This window comes from Maylandia zebra, linkage group LG13, assembly GCF_041146795.1.
Source record: "Maylandia zebra isolate NMK-2024a linkage group LG13, Mzebra_GT3a, whole genome shotgun sequence".
In the NCBI taxonomy this organism is placed as follows: domain Eukaryota; kingdom Metazoa; phylum Chordata; class Actinopteri; order Cichliformes; family Cichlidae; genus Maylandia; species Maylandia zebra.
Genome location: NC_135179.1, coordinates 18070303 through 18084451, shown reverse-complemented (window position 1 = coordinate 18084451; position 14149 = coordinate 18070303). Strand labels below are relative to the sequence as shown.

General features: G+C 40.3%; 1 protein-coding gene across 6 annotated transcripts in view; it reads left to right on the top strand.

Moving 5' to 3' along the window:
* Positions 1–14149, top strand: part of marchf8 (membrane-associated ring finger (C3HC4) 8) — a 93080-nt gene that overhangs the window by 13445 nt on the left and 65486 nt on the right. The gene's annotated exons all lie outside the window — the stretch shown is intronic.

The window sequence follows — 14149 nt, the reverse complement described above, 5'->3', positions numbered from 1 at the left end:
CAATTTTTCTTTTCCGGTTTGGCCCATCGCAGGGAACATACAGCCTTCAGATTGCTGTTTTAAATAGACTTTCAGGAACTGGTTGGTTTAGATGTTTCTGACGGTCAAAAAGTTGAGTTTGGAAAGTACACTTCTCACCCTTAGCGGACCAGTTTCGAAACACGTGTTACTGAAAATTTTGGCTCTGTCTCTAAATAGAACAGAAGCTGCGTCAATATGATTAACAGCAACTGTGTTTGGCTACTATTTCCTGTCAAAATGGCTGCTTCAGAATAAGTCTAGTCATGTCTTGGCCACATGACCAATTATCCAATAGGAGTAGGGTTAGGGTGAGGGCTGGGGTTGTGTTGTGGGTGTGAAGCTTTCAGAAGTTAGATTTGAGGTCAGACGAAAAGCTGTAAATAGCCACAGAATACAACAGCTAGCACAGCTGTCAGGGACCAAGCAGTAAAGCATAAAGGACACAGGTGTTTAATTCAAAAAAGGGGTTTTATTGACCCAAAAATATGAAAATAGATTTAACAAAGCCAAAACTTAAACAGGCAGGCCAATAAAAGAGGTCGACTAAACTCAAGATAACAATTAACAAAATCTCAAACAAACATATGATAAACTGACCTGTTGAAACCAAATGACACACAAGGGGAAAAACTAAATGGCTGCCATATAACCAACTAATACAAAACAATTAAACAAACATGAAACACCCCCCAGGCAATGAAGCATGTGGTTCCATCCAATTAGGCTGTTAGTGGTACTTCAGCTCTCCCAGCCCTTTGCTACACCTTTTGCCAGACAGGAGGAGAAGCCAAACCCCAGGTAACTCAAACAAAGAAAGATGTAATATAACAAAACAAAACTTTGAACTTGCAGTGTTAATTAGTGATGGGCAGATGAAGCTTCATGAAGCACTGAAGCTTTTCATCCAATTGGTTCACCCCAGCGCAAAGCTTCTTGAAGCTTCATTTGCTCTAGGAGGACACCTACTGGACGTAAAAATATTAGTTGGCATGAATTTGAAGAGTGTGGCATTTTGCACACAGCCTGTAAATATCAACAACAAAAGGAGTGTGTAAAACATCTATATTGTATTGATGGCAGTATAGTGTGTATATTTATACTGGCAGTATGGAAAATGATTATTTGGAAATGCTTAAAATGGAAATGATCATTTACTGTGAGGTGAGGTGTGGTTGGGGTGTGGACAGTGGTTGTGCTTTTGTAACGTTGAGGTATGGACAGCTACACACTGAGGCTTTGAGCCTCAGTCCTGCCTGTTCACATTTTATTCTGTAAAAACTAAATTTTCACTGCTTTTATGACATTTTAGTGGGGAGAACATAGCTAGGATTTAATGATTTAACAAATCTTTTGAATCCTTTGTCCTCCACAATGCTAAATGGCTGGGAGTCCTCAATCACCATGCTAACCAGGTCTTCATCTATTTGAGATTGTTCTCCTGAAGAAAGACAATAAAGACAAAGCACAAATATAAATATCACACACGTAACTTATAACAGTTGTATAATATTGTTATATCATTTAGTAACATTACTGCATGCTATATTATCATGGCATTTGATGGCTCAGCTGGTCTTGCTCCACAATCGGTGTTCCCCTTATTCTCATGCAAAGCTCTGTAGTGCCTAAGCATGGATGAGATGTTGTTGTTATATCCCAGCTCCCTGGCACATAGCAAACACTTCACCTTGTACAAAAGTACAGACAGCTTAACATAAATTGTATTGCACCATCAGTATTGTGAAAATACATCTTCTGTAGAAATTTCCATACCTTGTTGGGAGGAATAAGATCAAAATGTTCCCACACAGGGGAGGACATCCTCCTCTTTTTAGCTGGCTCCATTCTCTCCTGACTTTCTCTCCTCACTCTCATAAACCTCCAAACTGTCTCTAACTCTCACTAACCGCAACTCTCCATCAAACACCCACATTTTTGAATGAAATCTGAGGGGTTTATATCGCTGTCATATCTCGCGGCAAAGTTCGAACCACTTCATGAACCAGTCACGTGGTACAGCCGGGCAGCGAGGCTTCGGACGTCATCATTTTCAGCTCCTCCCATAAATGAAGCAAGCCTCGATACGCGCATCGCGGAAACGCCCCCTCCATTACTCGACACACGCTCCGAAGCCTCGATACAGAACGTCACATCACTAGTGTTAATATGTGTGCACGCCATATAAACGTTGGAAGGTGTGATGGAAAAATAAATACATTTAATAAAGAAACAATATTGAACAATAACCAGAATATATTAAAGTAGTGACTGTAAATTAACTAAAGTGAATCAACTGGTGGTGTGGAGCTTACCATGTGTGGCATGCCATCACAACAGCAATAATGGTTAAATGCTCCAGTTACACTAACCGAAGTATTCAAACTGAGGCTCAGTAACACTATATATTTGTCCTCCATTTGACCATCCAGCTTATGATTAAATGTCCTATGGACTGTTTTTTTTTTTAGTACTGTTATAGAAGATCCGAGTTCTGGTGTATGGAACCAGATTTGAGTATTTTATAGAAATAGCACATAGTGGCTGCTGGCTTTTATCTATAATAGAGAACACTGCAGACAACTCAGCCATTTAAAATGTAGTGGTGAGTGCAGTTGAGGAAGCGGATACTACCTCAGATACACAAGCATCATTTTTAATCAAATCTTTTTGCTTAAAAATAAAGTAATAGCATAATGTGTGTTTATAGTTAGCCCTTCTTCTCGCTTCCTATTAATGATCTAAGCTGTTGCATATCCAAGTTTTATTTTGAAGCACCATTCTCAACATTTGGCGCTTCCAGCCTGCGACATGAACATTTTCTGCTTACAATGACAGCATATTCAACATGTTTGGGTATGCTTTTACAAAATAGGACATCTGATTACATGTGATTGCTTTGTTTACCCCTTTTTTTTTTGGTTCTACAGGCTATTTGATTGATCTAATAGGCTCTTGATTTGCTTGTGCCTGCTCTGTTTGAAATGCATATATCCCTAACACAGCGGAGGGATTTATGTAACCCACAATGGCACTTCAGCACACAGAAATCCACAACATCAGCTGAAGAGCGTGATGCTTTACACACTGCAGTGTCTCCACATTTTTTTGTCCGCATCTCATTAAAATTAACAGGCTTTCACTAAACTTTATTGAACAGCCTCATCACTAGTGGCCCCAAAGAGCACATCCAAATGAGGAAAGAAGGGACTCTGCAGTGAATAGATCAGTAATTAACAACACATACTTGTTTGAAAAAAAAAATTATTTTAGATAAGCGTTTATTTATCGTTACCAAGATAGAAAATCAGATATTTTTTTAAAGCCTTCTATCTGTTCATTGACATCTAGAAGCTGCACCTGTCCGCTAACTATAACTCAATATCTGGGTATCACCTTTGGCTATGTTCCCAAAATGCAAATGGTAATCTGTACTTGTGGTTTTGACTTTGCATCTGTAGCTGTGCCTGTGTGCAGTTGTGCTAATAAGTCACTGAACTTGATCGCAGCGCTCTGAGTGCACCCGCAGACGGGGTTCGATACGACTGTAAATTGGACATGTGCTGACAAGAAACTGCGTTTTTAAAATCTATCCTGTGTGAGTGTAATATTCAAATCTGCCTGCACACAGCAGAGATGGCTCTTGCTTCCTGTATTCTATGTTCTCCTTTCCCTTCATAGTATTTACTGTTGCAGAGAGATTACAGAAGCTGCATACTCGAGTCTGGTGTTTTGTGGAGTGTGGCTGTTTGCCTATCTTGGCAATTTCAGTTCCCATCTCCATACAGTAGATTTTTGATGATTGTGCTTTTCTCCCTGCGTTTACCCCACAGATATTTAAGTCTGCTTTTCCAGCTAAATCCTTATTCATTCCAATTGTACGATAAACTGGCTGGTAACTTTTCTTCCCCCTTATCACATCACACACCCACCAAAAAATTGAACAGCTTCTTGTCAAAAACTCTTATCAAGTTCCCTTTGAGTCAGCCGTGTTTCCTCTTTACTTACTGGCATTTAGTTTTTTGGTGCCTCGTCACAGCAGTTTATGAAGTCTCCATACAGAAGAAAATTGCTGCATTAAAAACAGCGATACTGCTGCGAAGCCCTCTGTCAGTGTCCCTGTTATTTATCTGAAAACTGAACCCTTTCAGATCACTTCCAAGCGAAACCTTTTACAAAACATAAATCACCTCTTGTTGGATTAAAAGGCATAAACACTTCAGCTTTGAGGGTTAGCCTGAGGTTTTAGAACAATAGACGATCACCGAAATTTCAGTTTGGCCTCTTGTCAAGGTAGCTGTGGGAGTAAACATTTATTAACTGCAGGCTGAAACTGATAATCTGCTCCTGGCAATGTCAGAGCTGCATAAAAATGTACGCCCTTCTATCTGAATATTGTGGTCGTTGCACAATGTTTATCAAAAGATGGGACCAGAGATTTCTTCATATTTTCGTTCTGAATTTAGTTGCTTTTTTTTTTGTTGCGCTGCTTACAGACAGAGAAGTATATTTTTAAACACAACAGAATAAACACTTTAAGATGCTGCTTTCCAGTTGGGGTCCAAATGCCACAGTGACAGAGGCCTGCTTGCTTTCATGTCAAGACTTGGGTAAAGAGATTGAAACAGCTCTCAGTGGTTAGTGCTAGAAATAGCTAGCCTGTCTGTCTGTGTAAATAATAAAACAAACAAACCAAAAAAAAGAAGAAATCCTGTCACCTGTCAGCCCGTCATACTAATTATTATGGTATGCAGTGTCTTCTCTTTTTTTAAACTTGTTCCTTATGCTTTGATCCTTGTACAACTATTAGCATGACATAAAAAAAAAATTCCCACAAATTTCTGCTGGTTGCCCGGCAGACTCATTGTGACACCAACACCTCAGGAAGTTGCTGTGAACAATTGCTCTGAAGGAGTGGGAGGAACCATCCTCCAAGTCCTCAAAGTGCCTGACGCCTAACGAGCTGCCGCAGCTTATTAAACTTTAGTCTGAGTCTTTGAAAGCAATGCTAGATCCCAAGAGGTTCTCTGTGTAGTCCTGGGGAAAAACAAATGTGCTTTTCAGAAGTTATGACACAAAGAAGCGTCACCTAATTCCGGAGTTTTCATAAAGGATAAGTGTAAACCATGAGGAAATAGCCTTAGCTAAGGTGCCGTGCTCCGCCCTGAATGGCCTTTTCAATGACACAAAAGTTAATAACACAACAGGTGGCGCAAGTAGCTATACAAGAAATGCGCAATAGAAAAAAATACGGGGTTCTGTGGAAATTATAGTGCTAAGTATTGAGTAACTAATTTCTTCATATTTTGCTTCCGAGGAGCCACACTTGCTTGTAATTGTGTAAAGTGGTCTTGAGCAATAGCTTTCCCGGCTTTCAAAGGTTTTCTTTGGACATTGGCTGCTTTTTCATTCATTTTTAGCCCATTTGCAGAGAAAACATTTTCAGGGAAAAGTTGTTTTGTTGTTGTTGTTTTTTTAAATAAATCATTCAGGCATGAAAAGGGCACCCCAACCCAAGGGATGAGTCAGTGTTGTATCTACACATAATTGGAAAGAACCAACTTTAAATAGTGTTGTTTCTAGCAGTCTGCCACAAAAACACATTTACACTGAAAGTCATGTCCTTAAGAAACAGGAACAAAACAAACAAACACAGGAAACTGGGAGAAAAAAGCTGAGGTATGTGGAATTATACAAGAGCTTGGCTAAAAATGGATCTTGTGGAGTGGTGAATCCAAATTTGAGACTTTTGTTGAAATCATCATCAATATGTACAGAGGAGTTCAGGAAAAGGGGCACAACAGGGATCTGTGGTTTGGTGGAATTCTAAAAATTTGATTTTGATCCACCATGAAATACTATCTGGGAATCATCTGATTGCCAATGGTTTCATTTTTCAGCATGACAATGATCCCAAATGCACTACTAATGCAATAAAAGCATACCTGGATGGAAAAAAAACACAAAATGGGACACTGTCAGTCTTGGATCGGGCCCCAGAGCTAGAATCTCAGCATCAATTTAGCAGAAAATAAACAAAAAGCAGCAAACTTCCAAAAAAGAGATTTAAATGTTCTTTAAGAAGCCTGGAGAATTAATTCAGAAGACTACTTGAAGAAATTACAAGACAGTTCAGGCTATGTTTGAAGGTCATGTAAAATACTGACTTTCTAGCTCTCTGGAGTCATATATTGTATTTCAATGTAAGTTATTTACCTGTAAATACACCAGCGCATTTCCCATTTCCCTAGAAATCTAGAGAAATGAGGGGTAACTGAAGACTACTATAATTATCATCGGTGTGTAAAATAAGATTTTTATGTAAAAATATGAATTTTGCTGCAGGATGAGTCATTTCATCCCAGTTTCACTTGAAACAGAATTTCCCTGTACTCAGGGCAGAGAGCACTGCATCTATTCTGGTAATGGTGGTGAGAGAAAAAAAATGTATACTGTGAATTAACACATCCTCTGTCCTGCATTTAATCGCTAAGCTGAGGGGGAGTTTCAGAAGGTCTTTATGAGTATGCACGCTTCTATTTATGTCGTAATTTTTGCTTCTCTCGGTCTATCTGCTCTGGCATCGCATGAGTCACGCCTTCCCGTCACAAGAAGAGAGTCAAGGTCATTTTACTAAATGTGGGTGAAGTTTTTTTGTGTTTATAGATGCATTAAACAAGGAAGGCACTAACTCGTGCATTTTTCTAGTCAACATGCCTGCTTATCCCAGATGTCAAAAGAGCTTGTTCCTCCTTCTACAATTAATCACCTCCAAACTGGGACTCATTTGCATATAATAAAACGGGACAGCTAACAGACATTAGGGATACAATGAACTTTAATCAAAAACATCTATATTATTAATCTTGCTTTTAGGATAAATAGCAATTTGGTAGTCAGAAAAGAGAGTGAAATATAAGCCACGGTTGTGCAAATGATGCAGCTACAGCTGAAATGACAATAGGCTACAAACATTATGGTAATTTATTCCCAGTACTTTATGAAAAAGTAATCAGCAGTCTTGGAGCTCGGTGCGGCACATCCTTGTGTGTTTGTGTTTTTGTGTGTGTGTGTGCTGTCTGTGGCTGTTAAATTATCCAACAGTTTAAGTTTGACAGCTAAATTTGTTTAACATTTTATTCAAAGCTATGAAAAACAGCAGTGCCTATTTGTGCAAGTGTACGAGGCCTTATCAGAAGAGTCCATCAGGTCTAACTGATGCTCTGTTAATCTGAGCGGAGACTGGAGAGTCTCTGATTTCTGGCAGAGCATCAAGTCTAGTTGTCGCTGCCAACACAGCTATAGCATCTGCGCCATGGTAAAATTGTGCCCGCCTTCTCTCCCCTGACTTGTATCTTTTAGTGGAGCCACCAGTACAACATGCAACCATATTTGTAGCCTTTCCCTTTTTTTTCCTTTCCTCTCGTGAAAGAATTCAGTGACAGTCGCACATCCCCCAGAGGGAGAAATTGCATTTCCAAGTGTCATACTGTACCTGCCAAATGAACACTGAATACATTTCTATGAGACAAAAAAAAAAAATTCTGAGAGCTGTATGGAGCATCTTAATGAGACACACCATGCAGTTGGGAGCTTACTGTGGCTACTACAGTCACATTTGAGCATTTTATCACTCATTAAAATGCAGAACAGTCTCTTCATTAGGATGCAACATATGGCTGAAATTCTTCCACATCCAACATCTTTCAGACTCTGTATCTATCTGATATGCTCTGTTGGTATCTGCCCTAACCCACTAATCCTTTGGGAAGACACCTCTTTAAATATAGACTATAGCTATACTACAGTGATGTTTGGATTGATTGATACACAGCTGAGTTTTTCTGCCTGGTTGCACATCAGAACTGAAGAACGCGCTCTCGACCATATCTCGGGTCTGATCTGACAGCAGGGACACAGAGGAGCCCCTTGGCAAACGGAGTAACAGCAGAGCTCATCTGAGCAGAACGGAGAGCAGGGCTGTGATTTACCTGGCTCAGGAGCAGAGAGGGCCAGAGATGGTGAGAAGGGCTGAGTTGTTTTTCAAGTAAATAGACTTCATTGGGTAATAGGAGCTAATATTTTGATGGCCTTGTCTCTGGGTGGATCCTCTGTGGCCAGGAGTCTTATCTACTGTGTGTGTGTGTGTGTGTGTGTGTGTGGGGGGGGGGGGCAGTTTTGCCATCTCAGAAATATCAAGATGTGTTGTGACACATGCAAAAGCAGAATATCCTGAATTTTACTCTTTTTAAATTCCCTCTGAAATTTAAGAGTGAACTTTGTTTGAAGTTTGTTTTGTTTTCCTTCATAATCTGAAAGAATATTAAGAGTAGAAGTGATTACATGGAAAATAAAGTTCCTCCAAAACAGACATGCTAAAGATTGCTTGCCCGTAACACCACAATGACTTCCTGTTCAAATAATTGGTACAGAAAATTATGAGAAAATGACCTGCTCCTTTGATATGTGACAGCAGCAATAGTGTTTTAAAGTAAGTCTCAGTAAAATATGATTATTGTTTTGTAAAATATGGTCACAATCAGGCATTGTTAGATACACTACAAAGTAGGACGTGATGATTCACTAGTCGTCACAGTGCCTCTTACTCATCAGGTTCAGTTTTAATGCACCGAGCTTTCACAGAGGATTTGAGGTCTTCTGTTATTAAACCACCCTACTTGGACTTTTACACTCTGTGTGTGGCACTATGCCTCAATTCTTTCATCACAGGCTAGATTTTGAAAATTTGAATACAGGCCTCAAAGAAGAGATGTTTTTTCTAGTTTTTCTGCATTTTTGCCAGTGAAAGAAAATTAATTAATTAAAGGAACTCAATAGATCAGCATCAGCCACTGACGTCTGAACAATTTTATTTGTCATGGATGCAGTATTTTTTATTTTATTGTTTTGTACCATGGCACACAGCATATGTCCATACAGTAGTCAGATTTGTCCCATAGTTTTGTAAGCATGCCTGGATTCAGTGCAGGCACTGCTACTGTTATTCTACCTACCAGCAGCCATGTGAAACTCACGAATCCCCTCTGTCTGGTTACAGGCTGTGGGATTAAAGCCTTCTAAAATAAAATTTAAATGCACTCTGTTTTTCCTACATATTGGTTTTATGAATGGCTGGTGTTTGCTTGAAAACTGCCCTCACACAGAAATGTGTTTTGAAATTTTTTTTACTGACATTATGTAACCATTTAGAAGTGCATTATAAGAAACTATTGTCCCCCTTAGAGATTAAGCTGACCCTTGAGGCTGCTGCCATAGCAACAGGTTAACTTTGAATTGAAACCATAGGAGGTCTGAGATTGGTTGGAAAGTTGCTAGCATTTTAATGGTGTTACAGTGAACTCTTTGACTAGTAGCCAGCCTGGAGGGGACACACACACACACACACACACACACACACACACACACACACACACACACACACACACACACACACAACAGGAAATGGCATGATGTGACATCACATCCAAGGGACTTTATGACAGCTTGATTGACAGAATCAGTTTAGCTTTATTAATCCTAAAATATTCACACTTAGAGCTCTGAACTGAATGTTTAGACATTGTTATATCGCAAAAGTGTTTTCCCAGCTGTCTTTCCAACACATCTCTCGCCCCATTAGTGCAACCTCTCTGTCCAACAAAGACCTTAGGTTTGAAACACAATGCCAATTAAAAGCAAAGAGTGCTGTTGGGCTTACTGCAGTTGTTATTTTTGGGATGTATAGTAATGAGCTCGCTGGTGCAGCAGCACTATGTGTTGTGGAGACAGCGGCGAACATTGGTGTTGGGTCATCGGACTGCGCCTCGGAAACATTTGAGCGAGTGACACGGACCATCCTGATTTATCTCATTCCTCCTTCTTGTTTACTTCACATCATAGTTCACAAAATGGCTTTTTTAAAATTATGGCAAACCTTCGTGGATGAGCTACAGCGTGAGCTTTAATGATTCTTCCCTGTGATAATTCTCTATGGGCTTTACTCGGTCCCTGACCCACACTCATTTACTGCAACTTATTAGCCTCATGCACACAGGTGCAATATGACTCTAAGGGCTTTGTGCCCATCAAAGTGACCTTTGATTCTTTGCTCACACTAGGGAATAAATTATTTACTGTTTTTGCATCCGAGTCCGTTGTCTTTAATGTAATCAAGATTGATGGTGAGGGAAGGGAAAGGACTCAAGAGCTGAAGTTTGGTTAATAAAACCTTTAACATTTAACAACTGCGGTAGCGTAGCAGCTCTGTAAAAAAAATGCCATCAGTTGAACAAATTACGTCCACGTAGACTCGGCGGCCGAAAAACCACCCTGACATCTAAATATGGTTAAGGACACACGGCTTTCTGCAATAGCTTGGTAAATGGTGCACTGAATTGTCGAATATAAATGCGCTTTGTTTTGTTTTCTTCTTCTTCTGGGAGACTCAGCTGCGCTTTTGTGTTTCACAACAAAACAGACTCTTTTATTTTCAGTGGTATGTGAATCAGCAGTTCGCGACAAAGATGAACATCTTTGTATGGCACCGTTTCTTCTCTGCACCCCACTCCCCTCCCCTCCCCCGTTGTGGTATTGAGTTGACCTTGCTACTGTATAAACGCACCACAATGAGCAACCTCTGCAGGGTTGTGTAGAGATGGATGTTACATAAAAGGAAAAACTGGGACAAACTTACAGAAGAGCTTCAGCGTTCCTTGGCATAGTTTCTCAAAGTTTTTGAAACTCTGCTGTTGTGTATTGATGATGGTGAGAGTGGGCGGGCTGCTGTCTAAAGCAAACCCAGACTAGCCCTTTAGGGTTCTGCTCAACCAATTGGTAGAGCACATTTTCAGGCCCTATATCTAACTGAGGCTTTCACTGAACTAGACCTACCTTATTGAGTCTTTTCTACCAATTGGTTTACATCCGTAATGCCCAAAAAAATCCACCAGAAGGCACTGTGAATGTAAACTATTAGCTCTTCTTATCCCTCTCCCAAACAGGAAGTTTCATGTTTAACAAGTACTATATGGATGCTAAACAATTATATGGCTAAAAATCACATGGTCCTGTGGCATGATACCATCCACCTTCAACCACAGTGTGTTTGAGGTCATGGTTTCATATGAAGCCAACAGGGCTGGCACTCTCCACCAGATGAGTGGGGTTTTAAATTGTTCGGCCAAGTTCATCTGGCATCATCCACGACTTGCTGCTGTATCAAGGGGGATCTACATTCTTCAATGCTCCCCTCAGTGAAAAGGAACAGAAGCTACCGCTAAGGGGCCAAAGTTGTAAAAAAGAGTATGCAAACCCATAAAAGAACCTCAGCTCTTCACAAGTTTCAGCTTGGGCCAGAACTTGCACACCTCCTTGGGTGTCAGGGGCATTGGTACTGTATGACCAAACTGCACTGGTGGAGCTTCCCTGATGGCAGACAAAGACCTGATGAAGAAGGGCCATGGAGCCTTTGATTACAGGTCTGATGAAGCTCTGATTGCAATAAAATCGTTTGACACCAAATGTGTCAACCTAAACAATGCCTGTGGGTTCATGCCTCTTTCATCGGTCAAACGGTGGAGCAAAGAGTCCAATGCAAAGATCACCATTCCATGCCAATCACTCATCCTGTATATAATTAGCATATGGGAGGAATTAAGCTTTCTGATATTATATTACACCTGTATAAGACAAGTTATAAGTTACAAGTTAAGGAGATGGCATAGTCCACTGTTCGGATACATCCTTGACTTGAATACCTGGTCTACAAGAGGGACTGTGCCCTACTGGACCAGAAACCGATGGCTCTCAAAAGGATTCCACCTGGTTGTGTCTGAACCAAGTTAACAAGCCAGCATCTAGAGTTGGACAACCATGATTCAGCTCTCCAAGACCACAGAATAAATGCTACACCCTAAGACCCCCACGACCAAAACCACAAGCAGATGTGCTTGATTTCCACTGTTTTTATTTTATTTTATTTTTTTAAACGAAAAATGATTTTGCACAGTAGCATTCAATCAGACGTGGCCTGAATATGAATATTTTTCTCATTTGCAGATTAAAAAAAATATGTATTTTGTTGTTTGATATAATAGTTTCCTTTGATGGAATGAAAACCAGCAATGATCACTGGTATGCTACTAGAAATAAACTGTATCCAATGCCCTGAATAGTTTTTGTCATTAATTTGATTATAATTTGGCCCTTTATTTGATTTTTTTTCGACTGTATTATCTACTGTACTTGTATTTGCATTTCATACTTTTACCATGAAGTGACAGCTCAACCATTTGGTAGAGATCAATATTTTAAAAACTACAGGGTCTATTGAAAAACAAAATTGATTGTGGTTATTACCCACCCAAGTCAATAAGAAATGCAAACAAAAAATGTTTCCATTGCTTTTTTCTTGGTGTGGACCTCAAAGAGTTAGCTAAGTATTCAGCTGGGTTCAGGTCCTAATAATCATGAGAGTGTAATCGCCTAATCGCTCAGGGCCTCTTTGTGCCATTGGTGAAATATCTGCATTTGTTGTTACTTCACTGATTTCAAAAACAGACGGGCCAAAATGTATATTTAACCCAACAGAAATGTTAAAAATAAACAGTTTATTATGCACCATTATGAAGCTGTAAACAAATTTAAGGCTGTATTATTTAAGCGTTTAGTAATGTGCATAATTTGCAAACAGTTGCACTGATCATTAGGAACAGCCTTGGATGTTTTAAACGAAAGGTTTCCACTGATACAGTTATTGTTTTCAGTGCCTCTGCTTATAAAAATCAATGTATTTATGTATTTTTTCTAGAGCATCTGCAAGGATAAACAATTACACAAGTGATTACGTGTGGAGAAAGAAGGAGTATCTCATAATACTGTCGCAGCACGTTTCCCACAGTAATGACGGCATCAGTGATTCTGAGATTCTAAATATGGTGCAAGATGATCATCTTCGATATAAACCGCCTACATAAGAGGGGAGAAGAAGCAATGAATATGCATGTATTCTCTGCATGTTGAATTAGTGTGCATTGCTATTTTCTGGTAATTTGGTGTATTAACCATTACTGCCTGCATGTTTAAATCAAAATGCTGTGTTATAGCAAGAGGAAAGCAGACATGATGCACACTTTATTGCCATATCAGTGCTGTGTGATATTCATCTATGATGTTATAACAGTCTAAAGGCAAAGAGTGGCTACACTCTGGACCGATTGTGCATTAGGGTGTTCATCCTGGTTTGTGATACTTCTGCACTCTCTACTGCATCCCTGATTCTCCCACTGGGTCTGAGACAAGCCTGCAGTTTGTTTGTTCGTTCACTTAAGAGTAGGTTTTTGTTTTTTTTGTTTGTTTTTGGGTGCCGAGGTGCTTTCTGCTGCCTCTTTATTACACCGCCCTCCCCCACACTGTGTACTGACATCAAGCTGAGACTGCCAGCTGTTGCACAAGAAGCTGATGTGTCTGCTGATGGTGCGTAATCACCTCTCCATCTTGTTGAGTACTTATCAGATACAGTGCGGTGATGAGCTGAAGTGACAGCTCTGGCTGCGATGGTCTGATCGTCTCCTCAGTGAGACTGTGTGGCATTCTCAGTCCGAAGCCCTGAATGAGTGCCGCCACCAACCTCCCCGCTTTTCCCCCTCCTGCACTGGTTTCTGATTACTGCCATTTTACTGACCTCCCATCTGTCCCGCTTGCTTTTTGGTGTCTTAATCCAGTCATTTTCATACTGTGGAGCTTGAGGGTTTGTTTGGCAGGCTGGGCTGCGTGCAAACACACACACAGTCACATATACAGCCTAGTGGTGAGAAGGAGCTGTCAGTGGGAGTACAGATGGCTGCATTAACTGAAGTTAATACGACCCGTGTGTAAAACCTCTTGTGTAACTCCACAGGACAGTCCCACGCTGCTGCCGCTGCTGCTTTCATGACTCTGACTCAATCAGATTGAAAGAGAAACCGACTCGCCACCAGTCACTGCTGCAGAAAGTCTGAATCCAGGTTTCTGGAAAAACAAAAGTGAATTCATGCACGCCCCCGCAGTGATATGGTTTACACTTTGGAAATCACCCCTGTGGTAATATATCTCACTCGGCGCTCGTGCTGTTCAGAGACGGCTCTCTTTTGGA